The sequence below is a fragment of the Anticarsia gemmatalis genome, chromosome 24, assembly GCF_050436995.1.
Source record: "Anticarsia gemmatalis isolate Benzon Research Colony breed Stoneville strain chromosome 24, ilAntGemm2 primary, whole genome shotgun sequence".
Lineage (NCBI taxonomy): Eukaryota > Metazoa > Arthropoda > Insecta > Lepidoptera > Erebidae > Anticarsia > Anticarsia gemmatalis.
The window spans coordinates 7,007,289-7,019,920 of record NC_134768.1 but is presented as its reverse complement, the minus strand read 5'-3'; positions in this window follow the sequence as shown (position 1 = coordinate 7,019,920).

Genomic DNA, 12,632 nt, shown 5'->3' with positions numbered 1-12,632 from the left:
AGAGGACGCATTTTTTTTTTTTAATATGTATCTGGAAGAAAGAGACCTGGTCGGAGGAAAAAATCCTGGCAGCGAAACATCAGAGAATGGACGGGCATAGGGATTGCTGCTGAACTCTTTCGTCTGGCAAAGGATAAGACGAAATATGCTGAGCTGATTGCCAACCTTCGCTAGTTGAAGAGACACTTTAAGAAGAAGAAGCTCCCTACACTACTACCTTCTTCCAAAATATCGGCCGGGCGACAAGGGTGGTGACCCCACAAACTTAAGCTTAAGTTTCTATTGACATTATACATAAAAAAATAAAATTGCGTCCTCTTAAAAACTAAACCAAATACAAAATCTAATTATATTGACATATTTGAGACAAATGATTTTCTAATTCTAACACTACCCTATTATGCTATGTATGAGATACACCCCCGATTCGCTATTAACAATGTTAATCCGATGTAATAGGAGGCGAGCCTTTCCCCATATTCAGGGCACGTCATCAAATTTCGGGCAACTATTAGGAGTCATTCTTAAATCCATAAATAAGAATTACCAATATCACTCTGGCCGACCCAGGAATCGAACTAGAGACCTAATGTCATCAGTCAGAAACAATTCCAATACATATCGAGGAGAGAGGCATATTTACGAAATCAAGTAAATAATTGTAAAATAAACAAAATCATTTAGTAAGTACATACATAAAAATAATAAATAACCGCTTTGAATAGTTTTCTAAACAACGCCATCTATGCAAACACTCGTACACTTCTTGCATGTACGCGCCTAGTTTTGTACTTAGATTGTATAGTACGTCGTGTACATAAGTGCTATAACACTAGAGCCATCTAGAAGTAGTTATTTCAGTATACTAGTTTTATATGAGCATTTCTCAAAATATTTGACCATACTCTCAAAAATAGTCTAAAAATAAAATTCATATATATTGGACATATTACGCTAAATATAGGTAGCTTAAACTATTCAAATTCTGAATTTGTGATTGATTTTCTGTTTTAGAGATGTTTTATATAAAAAAACTGTAAAATATTAGTTAAGGGTAAAATAAAAGTTCCTTTTTTGTTACTTGGAAATCAGTGTACAATCATAAAAACTCACTCAAATTGTTTTATGTTTTTATATTTTTCTATGTAGATTATAACATTATAACATGTTGAGAAAAGAAAAATTGTGAATAATGTAATACAATATTTTTTATTGGCACTACATCTGCTTTTTTGTTACCATTAACACTTTCTACTCACAAAGTTTTGTTTTTCTATTAAACTGAAAAGGAAGAATGCCATATTTCTTATTTATTATAAAATATCTGTCATAAAGTCAATTTTAAACCATTACTTATTGTCTTTAAATTTAAAATAATAACAATATAAATTTAACATAATTATCAGCTTTATTTAGGGACAGTAACAAAATTAGAAGCTTCGGTAACAAAATTGGAAATGTTAGGCTTAGCATACACATACTTGACATTATCATAAAATGGAAATAAAAAGTAGTAAAAATCAATATAAAATTTTAAAAAAAATTACGAATGTTTTAAACATTCCAAAAATAAAAGGTTCATCAAATGAACTAAAGGAAACAAATAAAAACTTGTGCCTACTTATTTATCACCTTATTTTTAACAATACATTACAATCAATTAAAAATCCATTCGAAAAATAAAGTAGGTACTTTAGTGCTACGGTCAGCCGATTCTACACAGCAACCGTTTTTATTTTGTAATATTTATATAGATATATATATTACATATTAGTACAATACATTTATTGTAGTAGTATGTAATCGGTATTATCAAGTTTGGTGCTCGTTTGAAAATAATGCCCTATTGATGTTAGATCCTATGTAACAATTTTCAAATTAAGCAATATCAACGTAACTTTAGAAAGAGAAAGCAATATTATGCTATAGGAGTTAAAAATAAACCTACAACAAAATTTTTATGAGATGTGTACTTGGCTTTATAAAATCCTTTTTTGTTACCCCGCGTTCCGATTATACGTTACCACGCGAAAGTAACAAACACAGAAGTAACGAAATGAAGGTTTTAGATATTCAAAAAATAAAATTTCCGTTAAATTCTAACAGTTGAAACAAGTATTTTGCATCAAAATGTAGTGCATAAAACTAACTTTTAACCAATTTTAACAAAATATTAAATCACTATGAACTTACCTTGACACAACGTAACAAATCCTGGAAAGAATTTGTGGCAGTGCAGTGTGAAGTGTCTGGTCGCGGTTGTTGTTGACTCCAAAATGTAATTTCAACAATATCGCGAAGTTAAATGTCATCTAAAGTGGTGCCACGAGTAAAAACACTAAATAATTTAACACCTTTTGAAAAAAATCGATACGATAATCGGTAACAAAATCTGAATTTTGTTTCGGAACTTTTTATGGGACAATATTAGTTTTGAAATAAAATAAACAAGTATAGCATGTTTTACAATAAACTCAATATTACATGAATTTTAATACATTAATCAGTGTTTTAGGATTAAAATATATCGCTCCTTCAATGCAAAAGGGCCACAACTCAAAAAAAAATGAAAATCGTTTTATTGCAAAAATGACACCTGAACCGACTATATTTTATAGTAAAAAAAAAACCCCCATCATTTTTGCTTATTTTATGGCTGCACTGACTTACTGCCCTTTTTGCATTAGCTCACTTTGACAGGTCATGTCAGTGCAAAACAGCCACTTTGTGAGTTGCGCCCGGAGATTCAACGCAAATGCTCGTCAGTTGCGTGAAAAAGTGCCACAATCCAAAATACGTCTGTGTTGGGTGCAAAATTTCAAGTTCATGTGATTATATTTCACAATACAAAACTGCCATATTTTGGAAAACGTCCTTTTTGCATTCTAATTATAGTATTTGTTACCATATTTTGTAATACAAAAATGCCATATTTCTGAAAACGACCGTTTTGCATTCAAACACTAGTATTTGTTATTATATTTTGTAATATAACAGTAGCATATTTTGAAATACGTCCTTTTTGCAATAAATTATTGTGGAATAAATAATTATTTTTAGCATGCTTCAATGGGGAGGCCATAAATATGACCGTTTGGCATGATAATAATTTTAGTTTGCGTTAAAATTTTCGAAATAAAATTTTACATTTTGATGCAGGGAAAGGCAAGGGGGGACCCTCCCCTTTCAAATCGCCCTTTTAGCGGCAAGATCCGACTAGTCCTTTTCAAATGCGTCTAGGTCATCCCGCCATCTCCGTTTAGATCTCCCGCGTCTGCGATGACTATCCTCTGGCATCCAGTTGGTAGATATGCGGGCCCACCTTTCCGGATGCATGCGGATAATGTAGCCGGCCCAGTTTCATTTCAACCTGGCGGTCTTCTTCCTTAAATCGGCTATGCGAGTTTGGGAGCGCAGTATAGAATTTTGGACGTGATCTGTTCTTCTTACATCTGATATACTACGCTCCATTTCTCTCTGGCAAACCTTCGGTTTCTACTTTTGGTTTTCCGTAAGGGACGATGTTTGGGCACCGTAGGTTAGGACGGGTAGTATAAACATTTCGACGAGCTTCCGCTTTAGTGACAGTGGAAGGTTACCTTTCATTAGCTCTTTCATGGACCAGGAGCTCTTCCAGGCACTTGTGACACGTTTGTCCAACTCTTTGTCCCGTCGGTTGTTAAAAGAGGTTATCTGGCTCAAGTAAGTGTATTCGTCGACATAGTGTATGACGTGTCAGCCTACCTCGACCCTACGTTTTGTGTTGTTGGTCATAACCTGGGTTTTTGTACGGTTCTTACTTAGTCCAATCTGAAGGCTTGCCATGCTCAGATCTTTGAGCATTGATTCGAGTTCCAATGCATAGGAAGAGAAGAGGACAATGTCGTCTGCAAGACGAAGGTTTGTTAACTGTTTGCCACTAACAACAATGCCTTTTGTTTGCCGCCAGGCTCCTGAAAATTTTTCGAGGGTCCTGGTAAGTAATTTTGGAGATAGCGGGTCTCCCTGTTTCACGCTTCTTTGGATTTAGAGAGATTGTTGTATATTGCTTTGATGAGTTTGATGTATGTAGCTTCGATTCTTCATAGTATCTTTAAGAAGGTCTTGGTTATGGAGTGATGATTCTATGGCGGAATGACTGATACTGCCAAAAGCTTTGGAATAATCCACGAATGCTAAATATAAAGGTTTATTAAACTCATAAAACTTTTCTTTTATCTTATTTCTTTAATACTCCTGCTGCACTCAGTCTACTCGTCACGTTACCCATTGATTGATGATGATGATTGATGTTTAATTTGACTAAATAATGAAAGTTACGCACAAAGTTGATCTCTATTATATTACTTACTTAATAATAAGTAAAGATTTTTTAATTAAGATTGTTTAATACAATGTTTTCCTGGTGTCTATTCACTTATGGTATACTAATAAGATTTAACTTTTTGATACGGTTTTTTACCAAAAAATGTACAATAAACCATTTTTATTTGCAAAACTGTGTTTAATTTTTGACATATTTTTCATGATATTGGTTCAAATTTTGAATGCAAAACGGACTTATATGCTTTTTTTTCTTAATAGGTAACAGCTAATACAAATTTTATATTGTAGATAGATAGAGCTAAAAAATACGCATCTAATGATATATTAACATCTTATATTTACTTAATAAATATATAAAATATTATAAAAAAACAGTTTCAAAAATTTGTTTTGGCTGTCCTGTAAAATTTATGCCATCAAAAACATTCTGTAAAAACCTCAAGTCTCGCCGTAAAAAGTTGTGAGATCTATATAATACCAAGTCGATTAATCTATTTAGTCTCTACTTAAAGGACCTTCTGTCTTAAGTTATTACGTATGTTATTATCATGCCAATTTAAAAAAAAATACCTTTAAAACAAATAGACCGACCTGGCCACCGCATGATTTGATTATTAGTATGTATCACACTACACAGCACGACGAGAAGTTAATGCTCCTGAAATATTAATGGCGAATTTGTGTTTTCTTGCGATGACCAAGTCGATCTATTTGTTTTTAAGGTATTTTTTTTTAAATTGGCATGATAATAACATACGTAATAACTTAAGACAGAAGGTCCTTTAAGTAGAGACTAAATAGATTAATCGACTTGGTATTATATAGATCTCACAACTTTTTACGGCGAGACTTGAGGTTTTTACAGAATGTTTTTGATGGCATCTCACTTCTTTTTGTAGAGCGAACATAAGCCCAATTTGTATGGAAAGACGTTATTTTTTCATAATTCAACATATTTTCCTATGGGAATGTTGTTCAGTTTCATGGGCTAAACACCCTTACCCACCCTATACCCCCTTCCGTTATGCCTCATATAGTATGTACCTATTTACACCCATTTATTTTATTTTCTACAGTAATAATAATTCATTAACTGCAAATGTAACCTTGTAATTTTATACATTTATATGGGATTACAAAGTTATTGTTGCAGTTGGTGTATTTAGAAAACTGGACCGAAATTAGAAAATATTAGATTTTTCCCATGATTAAGACACTAAACCCTATTTGTATTCTAAATTTTAAGCTTCTAAGTCTGCTAGAAGTACCTTAGACTTTTGATGATCGGTGAGTCAGTGAGTCAGTGAATCAGTGAGTGACAAAATTCAAAATTTTAACAAGTTGTCATTCTTAAACTACTGGTTCAAATTGACTGAAATTTTAAATATACCGTGTTTATACAATGACTGATTAGTTGCTGAAAATCCAGGCTTCTTGTTCTTTCCACAACGAAATTATAGGGGTGTCAAAAATAGCCCGAATTGCTTCGAGAAAAGGATGTTACGGCCGTGCCGCTTTTTTTTTGCTCGACTTGCGGGGGCACTTCCGTGCCCCCAGATAGTTTTCGATTTGTGGCCCTTTTGTATTCAAGGAGCGATATATCTAGGTTCTTAGAATTTTATGAAATTATATGAATTCGAAATCACTGCGGTCACCATGGGACAAACTGTTTTCCATACTACGAGAATTTTGATATTTTAGATTTTTACATTTTAAAATTAACTAATCAATTTGTACGCTATTTTGATATTTTGTCTGATAATTTAATAATATTGATGAAGTAATGACAATCGAATATATTAGTTGTAATATCATATTAAAAAAATAATCAAAAACAAAAACATGGGACATTGTGATAGTGGATGTGGAAAAAAAAATTGAGAATTGCTCATATGAGGCCATTAACTTTAAAAATTAAAGTTTAGGCTTTAGATCACCTAGATTTCCATAATATTAAATAAGTAAGTACTTGTTAGCTTATTAGATGTAATAATGACACTTTGACTGCCTCTGTGGCGCAGTGGTTAAGGTCACCACGCCGCTAACATTGCGTAGGGAGGTCGTAGGTTCGATTCCCGCACGAAACAATTATTTGTGCGATCCACTAATAATTGTTTCGGGTCTGCCTCGCAACACAAGAACAATTCTTAGCGCGGGAGTTGTCTTTTTTAAAATCACAAAATCTCAAAAATCACAAATTTTAAATCACAGGTGTTATAATACATTTGCTGATACTTTATCTATTGGATAGGTTTATTCAACACTTATCCATAAGTCGTGTAGCTCTTAGTGTTGCTTGGAAAACATTTCCATTCCATTTCCATTTCCGTGGGAATTTTGATCCCATATAAACAGTCCTAGTTAAAAAAATTCAAATTTGGTTCAGTTGATCAAAAGTTATGCGCGTAAATACATACACCTCGGTGATCCATCCTACTAATATACTTTTTATCCTGGAGTTCCCAAGGGATTGGGATTTACACGGGAAGGGTTTCTACGCGGACGAAGTCGCGGGCGACCTCTAGTTTTATTGGTATAAATAAAGTAACAAGCAAAAAACACTATGCATTGCTATTTTTAAAACATATCACGAAACATCTAGAATCATTACAACGGAGGAATAAAAAAGTAATCAAAAACCATATCCAATTAATTATATCGGAAATGTCACTGTACTAATGATTTAAAGGTAATTCATAAAAGAGATTTATTATTACGATCAGGTATCGCTGGCAATTGTCAGCCAAACGACAAACGTCCAATAGTTATGCCACTTATGAGTTCAATTTAGTCACGATACTTGGAAAATACGGGGTTTTATTGTGTACGGGCACGTTGGGCCGAAAATTACAATATTGCAGGTGACGATATTCTATCACACTTTACACTAGAGTTTTATAAGATTTTCTTAAACTTATTCCTGAGTATATTTAAGCAAATCTTATACAACTTCAATAGTATTTTCAAAGCGAAACGTGTCTGTCGCTAGAGACTGAATGCCAATTAAAACATTTTTGCCACAAAAAGTCAACTTATTTAACATGAAAGCCTTCTTTACTCCAATGTCGAATATTATTCTTTTTGGTAAATTAACACCCCATAAAGTTTCCTTAGTCACGTTGGCCAGTAGCGCGATTCTGTACAGTCCGTACTCGAAAGTCTGTCGTATCGAAATTTTGACATTTAGAATGTACTGCCGAAATATTTCCTACGACACCCTTATCAGAGGCGCTTATCAGATTTTCATACAAAAGTTTTCTCGATGACAGGTCGGTTGTCAGTAGTCGATAGTAGTAGAGAATTAAACAAAAGTTCAACCCTTAATCTCACGTCCGTCAAATAGTGTTGGGGCGACAATTAAAAGTAGGTAATAGTACGTATTTGAAACCTATAATATTATCACCAACTAGCTGACCCGCGCAACTTCGCTTGCGTCACATAAGAGAGAAGTGTCAAAACCTTCCCTGTTTTTGTAACATTTTTACTGCTGCTCTGCTCCTATTGATTTTAGCGTGACGATATAGCTTTCCTCGATAAATAAGCTATCTAACACTGAAAGAATTTTTCAAATCGGACCAGTAGTTCCTGAGATTAGCGCGTTCAAACAAACAAACAAGCAAACAAACTCTTCAGCTTTATAATATTAATGTATAATAGAATACGGGAATTAACGCAAACACGCATTTTACTTTTAAATGCCTAACGTTTCGGCACAGGTTGCACTCGCCGTGGTCCCAGGCTGACTGAAACAACCTGCGCCGAAACGTTAGGCATTTTAAGGTAAAATGCGTGTTCGCGTTAATTCCCGTATTCTATTATACATTAAACATGCAACGCGAGAGTTTAAAAGTTTATAATATTAGTATAGATGACAAATAAAACTGTGTTTATAAACAAAACGTATTCCCGTATAACTCCAAGAAAACACACTCACTTTCCTACGGCACGATCAATTAGCAAATAACTATGGAAGCGGTACCTTCCGCCTACGTTTTGCACGAACAAATGTGTTTACGCACGATACTAACATACTTCTATATGCTAACATATAAATGGTGGCGCATTTATAAGCAATTTCCGTATGGAAATGGACAGTGGTTGAAAAAAATGCATTTTCCAGTGTTGGCGATTTAATTAGGAGGTTTTTTTGTTACTGTCGTCGCGGTTTGGTTGATTATAATCGTTTCCACTTCCATTGTTGAGTGGAAATATTTTGCTGTGTTCGTTGTTAAATTGTTAGAACGAGTAGGGTTGCTTGTTGATGTTTTGGCAAAGAATATGATGGTATGAAATTTTGTCGTAGAAGTTTTTCATGTAAACTCTGTGACGTATGTTTAAGTTAAGTAAAGTATGGCATAGGCTTTTTAATATTATGCTGATATATTACAGTTTCACTATATTATTTGTGATGATAATTTTAGTATTATATTGGGACAAAATCGACACGACCAGTAAAGGGTCAGGCGCATGACCGTACCTACTTTACGTGCTCTTCGAGGAGCGGAGGTCTATGATCTCAACTTCCTGACTCAATAGAACAAATGACAATATCTAAGAAATCATTAACAGAAAGTCTCAAAAAAGACTTTTAGGCTCGACCCAGGATACGAACCCGTGACCTCTTGCACGGCAACCGTATACACTGCCGACCGCGCCACAGAGGAAGTAAATTCCAGTATTCTATTATGATTAAAATCCTATTAGTTCGAAACAGAATTGATAACCCTACATACATTTGACTTTTGTACGTAGTTTGATTGAAATAATGATGATACTCTTAAAAACTAAATTGAAATGCACACTACACTGCATCTGTTCGGGAGTTATGACGCCACAGACAGACAGACAGACACACAGATAGACAGACAGGCACGTCTAACTTATAACACCCCTCTTTTTACGTCGGGGGTTAAATAGACACGTTTAATTTAATGACAGATTCCTTCTTTATTCGATTGTTTATCTTTCTAATTCATTAAACGTATTAAACCATTTCTTTTAATATTTATTTATTATCATTCTATGTATGTTTTTGTGCAAAAAAAAGTACAATAAAATGCAACCGAGTGTGAATGTGAATTAAATAACAATAATCATTTATTTCGACCAAACGATCATAAAATAATGATTTATTCTCAATTGAAATATTATATTTACTTCCTACAGCTATACATAAACATTTTTTTTATAGTTACATTAATATAGTAAGGTAGACCATAAAAAGACAATTTTGTTTCAAGACTTCAAACAGAAAGCTCGCTTCTTCGAACCTATTCTTTATTGGTATTGCGAAAACAATGGTGCAGTTAGTAGTATATCCGACTGCTCCAAAGATCCATCACATGGCTTTGAATTCGATTACGAGTCGAGTAAAGTGCTATTAGTTTGTTCTTATTTATATAAGAATATATGTAAATACTAATAGTATAGTAAGTAAGTAAGTAAGTAGCTTAGTAACAGGCCCGGTATATGGCAATAGGCTCGCTATTAATCTACTAACTATGTTAACAGCAAAACATCTATGTATTACATGCACCTCTGGCTAAACCTTCGAGTATAACAATCGTGATGCTATATATTATGTACGACGTACGTATATGTATAATTATTTAGGAGCTGTTTCTTAGAATTGCTTTTGTCTTGCAGGGACATTACAAACATTCAAACAGCTGACATAAATACAACCAGACCCGAAACAACTATTGGTAAATTGCAAAAATATTTCTCCCATGTAAGAATCGATTTCCATCGAGCGATGGCCACTTTACCCGCTGCGCCATTGGGGCCGTTAACATTGTACAGTAATTATATATGACGCTTGTTCAAACACTGTAAACGATAGATATGATTTAGTATCTTTCAGTGCGAGTTTCACGGCAAGTGTTATTATTCTTTTCCTTCCGACGTACAATGTTATTTATTGTTTACAGTTGTCATTGCGAGTGAAACTAGCTAATGAAGTTAATTAGTATCGTTTCTAAATGGTTTAATGACTGAAGACTACTAATAGCTACTATGACATTCGTGTTATCAATCCGTATATTTAGTCACTTTCAGTGATTTACAGCAACTGTTCATATTGTTATGTATTTTTCCCGATGCCGGGACTAAAGAGTCTGGGTTTTTCAGAACACATAGTGAGGCCGTGGGATATAAATGTAAGGGCTATTTCAGACGTACCACAGCCACGCGACAACATGTGGTTGGTATATTTTCATATTAAAATGAAATACAATTTACACATTTTGGCAAACTTTACTACAACACATAAAAGGCGGCGAACACACAATTTTCCTTTACCCATTGCAATCTCTGATTCTTGAGAGAGAAGACTTAAAGAATCGTCTCACTTACTATGTTACCAAATTAAGCTCAATACCTATTAAAGCAGTCAATAGAGGGCAATCCTAATAAATAAGACAACTTCAATTTACTTATCAACGATTCGGTTCAATAATTGCAAGATAAATGCTGCTCAATCACGCCAAAAACTAACAACCAGAATCCTAAGGGCTCAATCGTACTAAGCTTAAGTAAGCCCTAATCCTGACAATATTATAAATTCATAGTATTATGAGGTTGGATAGTATAGTATGTGTTCATTACCCTTCGATACAATAATTTAAAAAAATAATTAGAATCTTTGCTATCTCCGTTAGTAAAAGAGTTGGGTTTAAACAGATTATGTTACATTTTTTAAGAAGTTGAGTCCTTTACAGACGAGTATATTCACAACATAACGCCTGTTGTACCTGAATATATAGGCAGAGGTGTACAAAATACACCCACGTTCACACAAATCTGGTACGATCTTCATTCAAATCCTATCTCGTGTTTCAGGACCGCCGTTTAAAAGTACTACGCACCTGACTTTTTTGTAAGGCATCAAATTATATTTTTTTATTTACCCTAAATAGGCAGCTGGAGTAGCTCAGCTATTCAGCCACTATTATTATTAATATTCACTTACTATTATTATATACAGCGTCCTCATTAAAAAATCATAAAACACGAACCGTAACGATGTTTACTCAAGTGTCTCAATGCAAACAGTCAATCAAAACGGTACGTTTAGTCAGTTCGTACCCTAAGCGGTAATCATTCACGCAAATTAGATTACACCGTATTTTCCAGCTAAGTGAACGCATCAATCAGGTTCTGTTTGTGTGAGTGGTAATAGATTCATTACTTTTTTATATCTTTAGGTTATTAGGCTGTCGGTAGAAGTGTAAATATGCATTTCCTTGGAAGTAAATATGTAAATCTCAAATGTAGGTCTGTACCTAATAGGAAGCGATTTCGATACTCAGAAATTTGTCGTAATCAATTTTCTTACTAAGGCGCGCTTAATATTTTTGTTACTAATCTTGAGACAATTCCACTTGACTTGACGTTCAACGGCCCTTTTTTTTAAATTCAGGAATTGAAGACTAGCAGACCGGTATTGTAGTTTACACTACTGGCCATAACACAAAGGCAGTTTGTAAAAATTAACTAACAGAAAACGTGTTCAAGATGCAAGGTTTGCTATACTATATTCTTTCATGCTAGAACTACAGAAAGCTTTTGATATAACTTAACATAATATCTTGAAAAATTGCGCTCACCGGTCGATAAACGATCTTAGGGTTAAGCAAACCTTGGCGCGGTCATTCCATAGATGAGTGACCGCATATTGGTATTTGAACAGGATACCTCCGTGCTTCGGAGGGCACGTAAAAAGTTGGTCCCGGTTGTTGTCAATTAAGATAATAGTCATTAAGCCAGTCAAAGGCCTTCGGGCGGCTTGAACAACTTTGGCACTAGGTTGACCACTAAAAAGAAGACTTGAAAATACCACTCATTGCAATGACTTTGAACTTCTTTTGCTTTGTTTCGTTATAACTTAGTAGCAGTAGCTCGATTCTCTACCATTATTGACTTTCGGCAACCGGCTAGCTGTCGAAAAATTATGTATGAAAATCTGATCAGCGCCTCTAGCGGGCGTCGTAAGAACTATTTTGGCAGTACATTCTAAATGTCAAACTTTCGATACTCGACAGTACCACCTGTACAGAATCGTGCTACAGTTCCAGTCATTAATGCAATGACACAACTGGTTCACTAAGCGTAGAACGGTTATAGTTATTATGAACATTTCTGATATAATAAGCTACTTCGTTTGCGTACATTATGGAAATTATTATTGAACTTAAAAAAATATTTTTCATACAACTTCTGCATAGGATTGATCTTGTTCGGTTTGATTGTTCTTTAAAAACGACACAGTATTTTTGGATTACGCAATTATGTATTTATGTATGTCA